Genomic DNA, 16,126 nt, shown 5'->3' with positions numbered 1-16,126 from the left:
ATAAGAATGAACTTATTCCACAAAGAATTGTTACAGGCTATAGAATGGTAATTGATTTCATAAAATTAAATAAAGCAACTAGAAAAGATCATTACCCTCTGCCTTTTATTGATCAAATATTAGAAAAATTATCTAAGCACACACACTTTTGCTTCCTTGATGGATATTCTGGTTTTTCACAAATACTTGTTTCTCAACCTGATCAAGAAAAGACCACTTTCACTTGTCCCTTTGGAACTTATGCTTATAGACGTACGCCTTTTGGTTTATGCAATGCACCTGCTACCTTTCAAAGATGTATGACTGCTATATTCTCTGATTTCTGTGAAAAGATTGTTGAGGTTTTCATGGATGACTTCTCTGTTTATGGGAAGTCTTTTGATGATTGTTTAAGCAATCTTGATCGAGTTTTGTAGAGATGTGAACAAACAAATCTTGTCTTGAATTGGGAGAAGTGCCACTTTATGGTTAATGAAGGCATTCTCTTGGGTCAGAAAATTTCTGAAAGAGGTATTGAAGTGGACAAAGCTAAGGTTGATGCAATTGAGAAAATGCCACGTCCTAAAGATATCAAAAGCATTCGTAGTTTTCTAGGTCATGCTAGTTTCTATATGAGATTTATCAAAGACTTTTCTAAAATTTCTAGGCCTCTTACAAACCTTTTGCAAAAGGATGTTCCTTTTGTTTTTGATGATGATTTTTTAGAAGCCTTTGAAACACTCAAGAAAGCCTTAATTTCTGCACCTATTGTTCAACCACCTGATTGGAACTTGCCTTTTGAAATTCTGTGCGGTGCTAGTGATTATGCTGTTGGTGCTATTCTAGGACAAAGAGTTGATAAGAAACTGAATGTTATTCATTATGCTAGTAAAACTCTAGACAATGCACAACGGAATTATGCAACTACTGAAAAAGAATTTCTAGCAGTGGTGTTTGCTTGTGATAAATTTAGATCTTACATTGTTGACTCTAAAGTTATCGTTCACACCGACCGTGTTGCTATTAAATATCGTATGGAAAAGAAAGATGCTAAACCTAGACTTATTAGATGGGTTCTCTTGCTACAAGAATTTGATTTACATACCACTGATAGGAAAGGAGCTGAGAACCCCGTAGCTGATAACTTGTCTAGGCTTGAAAATGTGCTTGATGACCCACTACCTATTGATGATAGTTTTCCTGATGAGCAGTTAGCTGCAATAAATGTTTCTAATAACACTCCTTGGTATGCTGACTATGCTAATTACATTATTGCTAAATATTTACCACCTAGCTTTGCATACCAACAAAATAAAAAAATTCTTCTATGATTTAAGACATTACTTTTCGGATGACCCACATCTTTATAAAGAAGGAGTAGATGGTATTATTAGATGTTGTGTACCTGACCATGAACAGGGACAAATCCTACGGAAATGTCACTCTGAAGCTTATGGAGGGATCATGCTGGAGATAGAACTACTCATAAGGTATTGCAATCTGGATTTTATTGGCCCACTCTCTTCAAGGATGCCCGTAAGTTCGTCTTATCTAGTGGGAATTCCAAAGAATGGGTAATATCGGTAAGCGTCAAGAAATGCCTATGAATTATTCACTTGCTATTGAACCATTTGATGTTTGGGCATTTGATTACATGGGACCTTTTCCTTCCTCTAATGGGTATACACATATTTTGGTTGCTGTTGATTATGTTACTAAATGGGTAGAAGTTATTCCAACCAATAGTGTTGATCACAAAACCTCTATTAAAATGCTTAAGGAAGTTATTTTCCCAAGGTTTGGAGTCCCTACATATTTAATGACTGATGGCGGTTCACACTTTATTCATGGTGCTTTCCGTAAAATGCTTGCCAAGTATGATGTTAACCAAAGAATTGTATCACCCTATCATCCTCAGTCTAGTGGTCAAGTTGAACTTAGTAATAGAGAAATAAAAATACTTTTGCAACAGACTGTCAATAGGTCCCGAAAGAATTGGTCTAAGAAATTAGATGATGCACTTTGGTCTTATAGGACAACATATAAAAATCCTATGGGTATGTCTCCTTACAAAATGGTTTATGGAAAAGCTTGTCATTTGCCTCTTGAGTTAGAACATAAAGCATATTGGGCAATCAAAGAACTCGATTACGATTTCAAACTTGCCGGTGAAAAGAGGTTATTTGATATTAGCTCATTAGATGAATGGAGAACCCAAGCTTATGAAAATGCAAAATTATTTAAAGAGAAAGTTAAAAGATGGCATGATAAAAGTATCCAAAAGCGTCAGTTCAAAGTTGGAGAATATGTTCTTTTGTACAACTCTCATTTCAGATTCTTTGCAAGAAAACTCCTCTCTAAATGGGAAGGACCCTATGTTATCGAGGAGGTTTATCAGTCTGGAGCTATCAAAATAAATAATGCCGAAGGTACTAACCCGAAGGTTGTTAATGGGCAACGAATAAAACATTATATCTCAGGTACGCCCACTAATGTTGAAAGCAATATTATCCAAACTTTGACACCGGAAGAACACATAAAAGAGTCCTTCCGGAACACTCCAGAATCGTGAAAATAAGGAGGTAATTGATATGGTAAGTAAACGGACTTCGAAAAATCCGCAAAAATAATTTTTTGTTAGTTTTGGAATATTTAGAAAATTAGGAAAATAAGAAACTTCCAGGAAGTGTACCCTGGTGGGCACAAGACACCAGGGCACGCGTGGCTTGCCAGGTGCGCCCAGGTGGGTTGTGCCCACCTGGGACACCTTCCAGACTCCGTTTTTCTTCCGTTTGCTTGTTATCCAAGATAAAAAAAATCTTTATATACCCCTTGAACCTATTGACCACCGTATCGTGGAGAAATCTTCTGTTCTCTTCTCTTGCTATTTTCTGACAGATTCAGCTAGACCAACATCATGTCTTCCTCACCCTTCAGCAACGGAGAAGAATACGTAGGGGTGGTTCAGGAGGATCAAAGGAGAGAGGAAGCTGAAGAGGTTGTTATGGAGGAAGAAGAGGAAAATCCTTCTGGGGTTCACTCTCCGGCCTCTGAGAGAGGCACACTAGCTGGCATCTCTACTCACCCTAATCCTCATCAAGCCATGGGATCATCAAACAATCAAGCGAACCTGGAAGTGCAAGAAGAACTCCCACCGAGGAGGCCTTTACACATGTTACATCGTAACAATTTTCGCAATTTGATTCACAAATATGGGTTTGAGAATACTCATCGTAGGCACATACCGTCCAATTGGGACATATCTCGCCCAAGAGAAAACAGTGCAGGAACAAACCCGTGGGGCCCAGAAAATAAACACATAATGGCTGAGGTGAAGAAAAACAGTGAGTTACTTCATCAGGCCCTTCGGGAGATTCAAGGTTTGAAGGATCTACTCATGGTTATATTGGAGAATACTACTTCATCACCAAAAGAGAATTGAGTTTCGGGTATGGGCACTCCCCTTGGCTTCCGCCAAGCTTGGGGGAGGTGCCCCGGTATCGTATCATCCCCACTATCTTTTTCCTTTACTTATTTTAGTTTGATCTTTTGCTTTAGATGAATAAAAGTTTAGTCTGATCCTTTCTTTTCGAGATCTTGCTTAGTGTTCTATCCTTGTAATCGTGTGCAAGATATATAATAAAGTTTAGTTTGAGTTTTTGCTTTCTTTACTTTCATGTTGCAATAAAAAGAAAGGATATAAATAAAAAGAAAGGAAATAAAAGAAAAAAAGATCATATACTAATCTAATGGTAGGTGATGGCACCACATAAGGAAAAGTATAAGTAGAAAATTTTATTAGAGATTGACAAACATAGCATTGGTCAATGATGCAACTCACGAAAGAATTAATAAGGGAAGAGAAGATTCACATATAAATACACTATCCTAGAAATATTTTGTGATTGTGAGCCCCCATCAAAATATTATATGCCAAAATTGTTGACGTTGGACAAGGAAGACAACGTAATGATTTATGTGTGTTCATATTCACATAGAAGTTATATTGTCATAGATCCTTCAACATGTGGTGCTTGCCCCTATCTTTGCTAGCCAAAAACTCCGCACTAAGTAGAGATAATACTTGTGCATCCAAAAACCCTTAAACCCAAATCTTATTTTCAAGAGTCCACCATACCTACCTAGGGATTGAGCAAGATCCCTCAAGTAAGTTGTCATCGGTGCAAAAAGGCAACAAAAATTGCTTCTAAATGTGTGAGATCATTTAGTGTATGAGAAAATCGAGCGTTGCACGAACTTGTGATGGTGAAGAATAAAAGCGACAGACTGCATAATAAAGGTCACTATCACAAGGGGCAATGCAATGTGACATTCTTTTGCATTAAGGGGTTGAGCATACAAAGAAATAAGCGCATGGAAAGCTCTGCTTCCCTCTGCGAAGGGCCTATCTTTTACTTTTATGTATTTACTTTCATGCAAAGAGTCAAAGTTTTTCCCTCTATTCCTTTTTATTTTTCTCCTTTGGCAAGCATCATGTGGTGAGGAAAGATCTAGGCACATATGTCTAGCTGAATATGGGTGGCATGAGTTATTATTGTTGACATCACCCTTAAGGTGAATACGTTGGGAGGCGAAACTATAAGCCCATATCTTTCTATGTGTCCGATTGAAACGTTTTTCTCATATGTATGCGGTGAGTGTTAGCAATAATAGAAGACTATATGATGGTTGAGTATGTGGACTTGCCCAAAGGCTCCGATATGTGACCCTTCCTGAAAAGATGATGAATTGTAGTTGCAAAGTTAACTAAGAATATAGTTTGTTGGTTTCTAATAGAGTTTATGCTTTGTACTTTGATTGTGTGATGAACTGTTACTTATTCATGAGAAGTTTATGATAAAAGATCTATGATAAAAGTCTTATGTTTAAATTTGTTGTTGTTATCATAATCTACATGATGCTTCTATGTCCGTATTTTGTTTTTATCGACACCTCTCTCTCTAAGCATGGCGACATGTTTTTCGATTTCGGTTTTCGCTTGAGGACAAGCGAGGTCTAAGCTTGGGGGAGTTGATACGTCCATTTTGCATCATGTTTTCCTACTGTTATTTATGATGTTTTTATGCATAATAATGCTTTTTGGCGTAATTCTAATGCCTTTTCTCTCATAATATGCAAGGTACACACAAAGAGGGATAATTCCGGCAGCTGGAAATCTGGACCTGGAAAAGCTACGTCACGCTACCTATTCTGCACAACTCCAAACAAGTTGAAACTTCACGGAATTTTTGTATGGAATATATGAAGAATATTGGAGCAAATAAGTACCAGAGGGGGCCCACCAGGTGGGCACAACCCACCTGGGCGCCAGGGAGCCCAGGCACAACCCACTTCTGGTATATAGGTCATTTTTGTCGGCGTTCTAGGAACGGAGGTCCCCAGACTTGCCTGCCTGTGGCCCACGGCATGGCTCTGCTAGCAGGCCTGTACGGCCCATCTTCATCAACAAGGCATCCAAGACCTTCGCGAGGGGCCAAGCCTCACGGGGCGGACAACGCAAGACCTCCTCAGGAGCGGCCTCGCCAGGCAGGCTCGCGAGGGGCAGAGAGATCAAGGCAAGGCAAACCTCGCGAGGTTCTCGTGACATGAGCCATGACGATCGAGACCAGGCGGGCGCCAGCGCGCGCAGCATCCTTGTTTCCTCTTTGGTGCAAAGGAGGCAAGCGCAGGCACGGAGTACTGAGGCATCAAACAAAGGTTTCCATATCAGTGCAACAACACCAAGACCAGCAGGACGGCAAGACGGAGGTCACCATGGAGCCCAAGGCGGCGTCACCACCAGAGCCTTTTGCAGGCGAAGACCGCTTTTGTCAGGATAAGCTCTACTAGCTGTCCCCTTTCAAATTGGCCGTTGTTGGCTCCCTTCCCGCTCAATATTTGGGGAGAAGACCAGGGCCTATATAAGTAGGACTAGCCACCACCGTAGAGAACGGATCGAGAGACAACTGAGCCTCAGGCATCTGATCTCTAGCCACACACCAAGCACAAGAACACCTCAACCTCAGGAGGCTGTTCTTCCCCTTGTACTGTTCATCATCAGCCCAAGAGGCAATCCACCACCACCACACTGGAGTAGGGTATTACACCACAATGGTGGCCCGAACCAGTATAAATCTTGTGTCCCTTGTGTTGTGAGTTCGTCGAGTTAATCCGTGAGATCTTAGTAAAGTTAGGACGTGGATCGGTAGGGGGGAATCTTCGTGCGCACCCCAGTGTTCGAACCTTGAGGGTTTTGCCGGAACGCGTGATACGACATTTGGCGCGCCAGGTAGGGGTGCGCCGTAGCCTTCCCTCCGCCAATCTACGCTCCGCCACCACCGCGCACCGCCCTCATGGCAGGCGCCTCGCTATCGGCTCCGACGGCCGGCACTGGCGATGGGGCCAGGGGGCTCCGAGCCCTGGCCCCCGCCTTGCGGCAGGTGCAGTGGCCACTCAAGTTCAAGCCGGAGATGCCGCTGCGCTACGACAGCGCGGCGGACCCGACAGCTTTCCTGCTGGCATACGAGGAGGCGGTCCTCGAGGCCGGGGGCGACAACAAGGTCATGGCCAACTGGTTTCCCATGGCCCTCACCGGCGCGCCGTGCGCCTGGCTGCTCAACCTCCCCGGATCCATGGCGGCATCTTGGGAGGAGTTTCACGACCTCTTCACTGCGCGCTACGCGGCACCAGTGCACCACGCGGTCGCGGCCCTACTAGGTGGCTCTCAAGCACCGCCTTCAGATCGCCATGTCAAGCCATTCCTTCGCCAGATCGGCGCCGCTTCCAAGCGCTCGGGGGCTCCGCTGGGCTAGGCCGCGCCCGAAGTCGACCTCACCTTCGACTCAGAAGACCACCCCGTCACCATCGCCGGCTCGGGTATGCTCCTGATGCTCTGCACGCCCACTATCTGAAACGTGGCCGTCACCAAGACCCTCATCGACGGCGGCGCCGGCCTCAACGTGCTCTCCGTGGAGGTCTTTAGCCTTCTTCACGTGCCGCTTGAGCGGCTTAGCCTCAGCAAGCCTTTCTCAGGAGTTGGCGGCGGCACCGCCCACTCCTTGGGGCAGATCCACCTCCCCGTCACCTTTGGCACGCGCGACAACTACCGCACCGAACTGGTCGACTTCGACATCGCCCGCATCGGCCTCCCGTACAACGCCATCCTCGGGTACCCAGCACTGGCCCAATTCATGGCAGCAACCCACCCAGCATACAACCTCATGAAGATGCCTGGAAGCAAGGGTGTCCTCACTGTCAAGGGGGACGCCAAGGAAGCAGTGGCGGTACTCAAGCTTGCCTTCAAGACCGCCGCGACGGCACAGCCCGTTGCCACGGGCGCCTCCGAGGCCAAGGGGGCCGCACCAACCAAGAAGAAGCAGTTGTTTACTCAAGACAAGGCGGAAACCAAGCAGGTACCGGTCGATGAAGATGGACCCTCGGGAGCAAGAGGAAGCGTTGGTGAAGTTCTTGCGCGCAAACAAGGAGATATTCGCGTGGGAGCCCAAGCAGCTGGTGGGGGTCCCGAGAGAAGTGATTCAACATCACTTGAGGGTGTGCCCCAACGTACGCCCGGTGAAGCAGCGGGCGAGACGGCAGTCCACGGAGAAGTAGGCCTTCATCGTCCAAGAGACCCGCAAGTTGGAGGCAGCGGGTGCCATTCGCGAGGTTCGGTACCCCGAATGGCTGGCGAACCCCGTCGTAGTGCCGAAGAAAGGTGGGAAGGAGCGAATGTGCGTCGACTTCACCAACCTCAACAAGGCCTGCCCCCAAGATCCGTTCCCGCTCCCACGCGTCGACAGATCGTTGACTCCACCGCCGAGTGCGACCTGCTGTGCTTCCTGGATGCGTTCTCAGGGTATCACCAGATCAAGATGGCAGTAGAAGATGTAGAGAAGACAGCCTTCCTGACCCCGTGTGGGGTGTACTGCTACACCTGCATGCCCTTCGGACTACGCAATGCGGGTGCAACCTTTCAGCGGTTGATGCACATTGCCTTAGGGCGGCAGCTCGGGAGAAACGCGGAGGCCTACGTCGACGACATTGTGGTGTAGTCTCGGGAGGCAAGAACCTTGATCCAAGACGAGAAGGCTGTTCTTCCCCTTGTACTGTTCATCATCAGCCCAAGAGGCAATCCACCACCACCACACTGGAGTAGGGTATTACACCACAATGGTGGCCCGAACCAGTATAAATCTTGTGTCCCTTGTGTTGTGAGTTCGTCGAGTTAATCCGTGAGATCTTAGTAAAGTTAGGACGTGGATCGGTAGGGGGGAAATCTTCGTGTGCACCCCAGTGTTCGAACCTTGAGGGTTTTGCCGGAACCCGTGATCCGACAATTTTGACCTAGAAAAAATAAGGAGAGGACTTTCAGGATGGAGCATCGCCGTCTCGAGGCGGAACTTGGGCAGGAGCACTTTTGCCCTCCGGCGGAGCAATTCCGCCGGGGGAACTTCCCTCCCGGAGAGGGAAATCATCGTCATCATCATCACCAACAACTCTCCCATCTTGGGGAGGGCAATCTCCATCAACATCTTCAACAGCACCATCTCATCTCAAACCGGTAGTTCATCTCTTGTGTTCAATCTTGTTACCGGAACTATAGATTGGTGCTTGTGAGTGACTAGTAGTGTTGATTACATCTTGTAGTTGATTACTATATGGTTTATTTGGTGGAAGATTATATGTTCAGATCAATTATGCTATTTAATACCCCTCTGATCTTGAGCATGATTATCATTTGTGAGTAGTTACTTTTGTTCTTGAGGTCACGGGAGAAATCATGTTCCAAGTAATCATGTGAACTTGATATGTGTTCGATATTTTGATAGTATGTATGTTATGATTCCTTTAGTGGTGTCATGTGAACATTGACTACATGACACTTCACCATATTTGGGCCTAAGGGAATGCATTGTGGAGTAGTAAGTAGATGATGGGTTGCAAGAGTGACAGAAGCTTATGTTGGGGAACGTAGTAATTTCAAAAAAATTCCTACGCACACGCAAGATCATGGTGATGCATAGCAACGAGAGAGGAGAGTGTTGTCCACGTACCCTCGTAGACCGAAAGCGGAAGCGTTAGCACAACGCGGTTGATGTAGTCGTACGTCTTCACGATCCGACCAATCAAGTACCGAACGCACGACACCTCCGAGTTCAGCACACGTTTAGCCCGATAACGTCCCTCGAACTCCAATCCAGCCAAGTGTTGAGGGAGAGTTTCGTCAGCACGACGGCGTGGTGACGATGATGATGTTCTACCAACGCAGGGCTTCGCCTAAGCACCACTACAGTATTATCGAGGTGGACTATGGTGGAGGGGGCACCGCACACGGCTAAAAGATCACACGATCAACTGTTGTGTCTCCAAGGGGTGCCCCCCTCCCCGTATATAAGGGAGTGGAGGAGGGGGAGGGCCGGCCCTCTCTATGGCGCGCCCTAGGAGGAGTCCTACTCCCACCGGGAGTAGGATTCCCCCCTTCCAAGTAGTAGGAGTAGGAGTCAAGGAAAGGGCAGAGAGAAGAGAAGGGAGGAGGGGGCGCAGCCCCTCCCCCTAGTCCAATTCGGACTAGGCCTTGGGGGGCGCCCAGCCTCTCCTCTCTCTTTCCCCTCAAGCCCAATAAGGCCCATATACTCCCCGGCGAATTCCCGTAACTCTCCGGTACTCCGAAAAATACCCGAATCACTTGGAACCTTTTCGATGTCCGAATATAGTCGTCCAATATATCAATCTTTACGTCTTGACCATTTCGAGACTCCTCGTCATGTCCCCGATCTCATCCGGGACTCCGAACTACCTTCGGTACATCAAAACACATAAACTCATAATATAACTGTCATCAAAATTTTAAGCGTGCGGACCCTACGGGTTCGAGAACTATGTAGACATGACCGAGACACGTCTCCGGCCAATAACCAATAGCGGAACCTGGATGCTCATATTGGCTCCCACATATTCTACGAAGATCTTTATCGGTCAAACCGCATAACAACATACGTTGTTCCCTTTGTCATCGGTATGTTACTTGCCCGAGATTCGATCGTCGGTATCTCAATACCTAGTTCAATCTCGTTACCAGCAGGTCTCTTTACTCATTCTGTAATACATCATCCCGCAACTAACTCATTAGTTGCAATGCTTGCAAGGCTTATTGTGATGTGCATTACCGAGTGGGCCCAGAGATACCTCTCCGACAATTGGAGTGACAAATCCTAATCTCGAAATACGCCAACCCAACAAGTACCTTTGGAGACACCTGTAGAGCACCTTTATAATCACCCAGTTACGTTGTGACGTTTGGTAGCACACAAAGTGTTCCTCCGGTAAACGGGAGTTGTATAATCTCATAGTCATAGGAACATGTATAAGTCATGAAGAAAGCAATAGCAACATACTAAACGATCGTGTGCTAAGCTAATGGAATGGGTCAAGTCAATCACATCATTCTCCTAATGATGTGATCTCGTTAATCAAATGACAACTCATGTCAATGGCTAGGAAACATAACCATCTTTGATCAACGAGCTAGTCATGTAGAGGCATACTAGTGACACTCTGTTTTTCTATGTATTCACACAAGTATTATGTTTTCGGTTAATACAATTCTAGCATGAATAATAAACATTTATCATGATATAAGGAAATAAATAATAACTTTATTATTGCCTCTAGGGCATATTTCCTTCAGTCTCCCACTTGCACTAGAGTCAATAATCTAGTTCACATCGCCATGTGATTTGACACCAATAGTTCACATCACCATGTGATTAACACCCATAGTTCACATCGTCATGTGACCAACACCCAAAGGGTTTACTAGAGTCAATAATCTAGTTCACGTCGCTATGTGATTAACACCCAAAGAGTACTAAGGTGTGAACATGTTTTGCTTGTGAGAGAAGTTTAGTCAACGGGTCTGCCACATTCAGAGCCGTATGTATTTTGCAAATATTCTATGTCTACAATACTCTGCACGGAGCTACTCTAGCTAATTGCTCCCACTTTCAATATGTATCCAGATTGAGACTTAGAGTCATCTGGATCAGTGTCAAAACTTGCATCGAGGTACCCTTTACGACGAACCTTTTGTCACCTCCATAATCGAGAAACATATCCTTATTCCACTAAGGATAATTTTGACCGTTGTCCAGTGGTCTACTCCTAGATCACTATTGTACTCCCTTGCCAAAATCAGTGTAGGGTATATAATAGATCTGGTACACAGCATGGCATACTTTATAGAACCTATGGCTGAGGCATAGGGAATGACTTTCATTCTCTTTCTATCTTCTGCCGTGGTCGGGCTTTGAGTCTTACTCAATTTCACACCTTGTAACATAGGCAAGAACTCTTTCTTTGACTGTTCCATTTTGAATCACTTCAAAATCTTGTCAAGGTATGTACTCATTGAAAAAACTTATCAAGCGTTTTGATCTATCTCTATAGATCTTGACGCTCAATATGTAAGCAGCTTCACCGAGGTCTTTATTTGAAAAACTCCTTTCAAAACACTCCTTTATGCTTTGCAGAATAATTCTACATTATTTCCGATCAACAATATGTCATTCACATATACTGATCAGAAATGCTGTAGTGCTCCCACTCACTTTCTTGTAAATACAGGCTTCACCGCAAGTCTGTATAAAACTATATGCTTTGATCAACTCATCAAAGCGTATATTCCAACTCCGAGATGCTTGCACCAGTCCATAGATGGATCGCTGGAGCTTGCACATTTTGTTAACACCTTTAGGATTGAGAAAACCTTCTGGTAGCATCATATACAACTCTTCTTTAATAAATCCATTAAGGAATGCAGTTTTGTTTATCCATTTGCCAGATTTCATAAAATGTGGCAATTGCTAACATGATTCGGACAGACTTAAGCATAGATACGAGTGAGAAACTCTCATCGTAGTCAACACCTTGAACTTGTCGAAAACCTTTTGCGACAATTCTAGCTTTGTAGATAGTAACACTACTATCAGCGTCCCTCTTCCTCTTGAAGATCCATTTAATCTCAATGGCTCGCCGATCATTTGGGCAAGTCAATCAAAGTCCACACTTTGTTCTCATACATGGATCCCATCTCAGATTTCATGGCCTCAAGCCATTTTGCGGAATTTGGGCTCACCATCGCTTCTTCATAGTTCGTAGGTTCGTCATGGTCTAGTAACATAACTTCCAGAATAGGATTGCCGTACCACTCTGGTGTGGATCTTACTTTGGTTGACCTACGAGGTTCAGTAATAACTTGATCTGAAGTTTCATGATCATCATCATTAACTTCCTCACTAATTGGTGTAGGCGTCACAGGAACTGGTTTCTGTGATGAACTACTTTCCAATAAGGGAGCAGGTACAGTTACCTCATCAAGTTCTACTTTCCTCCCACTCACTTCTTTCGAGAGAAACTCCTTCTCTAGAAAGGATCCATTCTTAGCAACGAATGTCTTGCCTTCGGATCTGTGATAGAAGGTGTACCCAACAGTCTCCTTTGGGTATCCTATGAAGACACATTTCTCCGATTTGGGTTCGAGCTTGTCAGGATGAAACTTTTTCACATAAGCATCGCAACCCCAAACTTTAAGAAACAACAGCTTAGGTTTCTTGCCAAACCATAGTTCATACGGTGTCGTCTCAACGGATTTAGATGGGCCCCTATTTAACGTGAATGCAGCTGTCTCTAATGCATAACCCCAAAACGATAGTGGTGGATCGGTAAGAGACATCATAGATCGCACCATATCTAATAAAGTACGGTTATGACGTTCGGACACGCCATTACGCTGTGGTGTTCCAGGTGGCGTGAGTAGTGAAACTATTTCACATTGTTTTAACTGAAGGCCAAACTCATAACTCAAATATTTACCTCTGCGATCATATCGTAGAAACTTTTATTTTCTTGTTACGATGATTCTCCACTTCTCTTTGAAATTCTTTGAACTTTTCAAATTTTTCAGACTTGTGTTTCATCAAGTAGATATACCCATATCTGCTCAAATCATCTGTGAAGGTCAGAAAACAATGATACTTGCCGTGAGCATTAACACTCATCGGATTGCATACATCAGTATGTATTATTTCCAATAAGTCAGTTGCTTGCTCCATTGTTCCGGAGAACGGAGTTTTAGTCATCTTGCCCATAAGGCATGGTTCGCAAGCATCAAGTGATTCATAATCAAGTGATTCCAAAATTCCATCAGCATGGAGTTTCTTCATGCGCTTTACACCTATATGACCTAAACGGCAGTGCCAAAAATAAGTTGCACTATCATTATTAACTTTGCATCTTTTGGCTTCAATATTATGAATATGTGTATCACTACGATCGAGAGCCAACAAACCATTTTCGTTGGGTGTATGACCATAGAATGTTAAGTCATGTAAACAGAACAACAATTATTCTCTAACTTAAATGAATAACCGTATTACAATAAACATGATCAAATCATATTCATGCTCAACGCAAACACCAAATAACACTTATTTAGGTTCAACACTAATCCCGAAAGTATAGGGAGTGTGCGATGATGATCATATCAATCTTGGAACTACTTCCAACACACATCGTCACCTCACCCTTAACTAGTTTCTGTTCATTCTGCAACTCCCGTTTCGAGTTACTACTCTTAGCAACTGAACCAGTATCAAATACCGAGGGGTTGCTATAAACACTAGTAAAGTACACATCAATAACATGTATATCAAATTTAGCTTTGTTCACTTTGCCATCCTTCTTATCCACCAAATACTTGGGGCAGTTCCGCTTCCATTGACCAGTCCCTTTGCAGTAGAAGCACTCAGTCTCAGGCTTAGGTCCAGACTTGGGCTTCTTCACTTGAGCAGCAACTTGCTTGCCGTTCTTCTTGAAGTTCCCCTTCTTCCCTTTGCCCTTTTCTTGAAACTAGAGGTCTTGTTAACCATCAACACTTGATGTTTTTCTTGATTTCTACCTTCGTCGATTTCGGCATCATGAAGAGCTTGGGAATTACTTTCGTCATCCCTTGCATATTATAGTTCATCACGAAGTTCTACTAACTTGGTGATGGTGACTAGAGAATTCTGTCAATCACTATTTTATCTGGAAGATTAACTCCCACTTGATTCAAGCGATTGTAGTACCCAGACAATCTGAGCACATCCTCACTGCTTGAGCTATTCTCCTCCATCTTTTAGCTATAGAACTTGTTGGAGACTTCATATCTCTCAACTCGGGTATTTGCTTGAAATATTAACTTCAACTCCTGGAACATCTCATATGGTCCATGACGTTCAAAACATCTTTGAAGTCCCGATTCTAAGCCGTTAAGCATGGTGCACTAAACTATCAAGTAGTCATCATATTGAGCTAGCCAAACGTTCATAATGTCTGTATCTGCTCCTGCAATAGGTCTGTCACCTAGTGGTGCATCAAGGACATAATTCTTCAGTGCAGCAATGAGGATAAACCTCAGATCACGGATCCAATCCGCATCATTGCTACTAACATCTTTCAACTTAGTTTTCTCTAGGAACATATATAAAACATAGGGAAGCAACAACGCGAGCTATTGATCTACAACATAGATATGCTAATACTACCAAGACTAAGTTCATGATAAATTAAAGTCCAATTAATCATATTACTTAAGAACTCCCACTTAGATAGACATCCCTCTAATCCTCTAAGTGATCACGTGATCCATATCAACTAAACCATAACCGATCATCACGTGAAATGGAGTAGCTTTCAATGGTGAACATCAGTATGTTGATCATATATACTATATGATTCACGCTCGACCTTTCGGTCTCAGTGTTCCGAGGCCATATCTGCATACGCTAGGCTCGTCAAGTTTAACCCGTTGTAGATGGACGTAGAGCTTATCACACCCGATCATCACGTGGTGTCTGGGCACGACGAACTTTGGCAACGGTGCATACTCAGGGAGAACACTTTTTATCTTGAAATTCAGTGAGAGATCATCTTATAATGCTACCGTCAATCAAAGCAAGATAAGATGCATAAAAGATAAACATCACATGCAATCAATATAAGTGATAAGATATGGCCATCATCATCTTGTGCTTGTGATCTCCATCTCCGAAGCACTGTCATGATCACCATCGTCACCGGCGCGACACCTTGATCTCCATCATAGCATTGTTGTCGTCTCGACAATCTTATGCTTCTATGACTATCGCTACCGCTTAGTGATAAAGTAAAGCAATTACAAGGCGATTGCATTGCATACAATAAAGCGACAATCATATGGCTCCTGCCAGTTGCCGATAACTCGGTTACAAAACATGATCATCTCATACAATAAAATATAGCATCATGCCTTGACCATATCACATCACAACATGCCCTGCAAAAACAAGTTAGACGTCCTCTACTTTGTTGTTGCAAGTTTTACGTGGCTGCTACGGGCTGAGCAAGAACCGTTCTTACCTACGCATCCACAACGATAGTTTGTCAAGTTGGTGCTATTTTAACCTTCTCAAGGACCGGGCGTAGCCACACTCGGTTCAACTAAAGTTGGAGAAACTGACACCCGCCAGCCACCTGTGTGCTAAGCACGTCGGTAGAACCAGTCTCGCGTAAGCGTACGCGTAATGTCGGTCCGGGCCGCTTCATCCAACAATACCGCCGAACCAAAGTATGACATGCTGGTAAGCAGTATGACTTATATCGCCCACAACTCACTTGTGTTCTACTCGTGCATATGACATCTACGCATAAAACCTGGCTCTGATGCCAATGTTGGCGAACGTAGTAATTTCAAAAAAATTCCTACGCACACGCAAGATCATGATGATGCATAGCAACGAGAGAGGAGAGTGTTGTCCACGTACCCTCATAGACCGAAAGCGGAAGCGTTAGCACAACGCGGTTGATGTAGTCGTACGTCTTCATGATCCGACCGATCAAGTACCAAACGCACGGCACCTTCGAGTTCAGCACACGTTCAGCCCGATGACGTCCGTCGAACTCCGATCCAGCTGAGTGTTGAGGGAGAGTTTCGTCAGCATGACGGCGTGGTGACCATGATGATGTTCTACCGACGCAGGGCTTCGCCTAAGCACCGCTACAGTATTATCGAGGTGGACTATGGTGGAGGGGGGCACCGCACACGGCTAAAAGATCACACGATCAATTGTTG

Source organism: Aegilops tauschii, chromosome 1 (genome assembly GCF_002575655.3).
Source record: "Aegilops tauschii subsp. strangulata cultivar AL8/78 chromosome 1, Aet v6.0, whole genome shotgun sequence".
Lineage (NCBI taxonomy): Eukaryota > Viridiplantae > Streptophyta > Magnoliopsida > Poales > Poaceae > Aegilops > Aegilops tauschii.
This window is presented reverse-complemented; position numbering follows the sequence as displayed.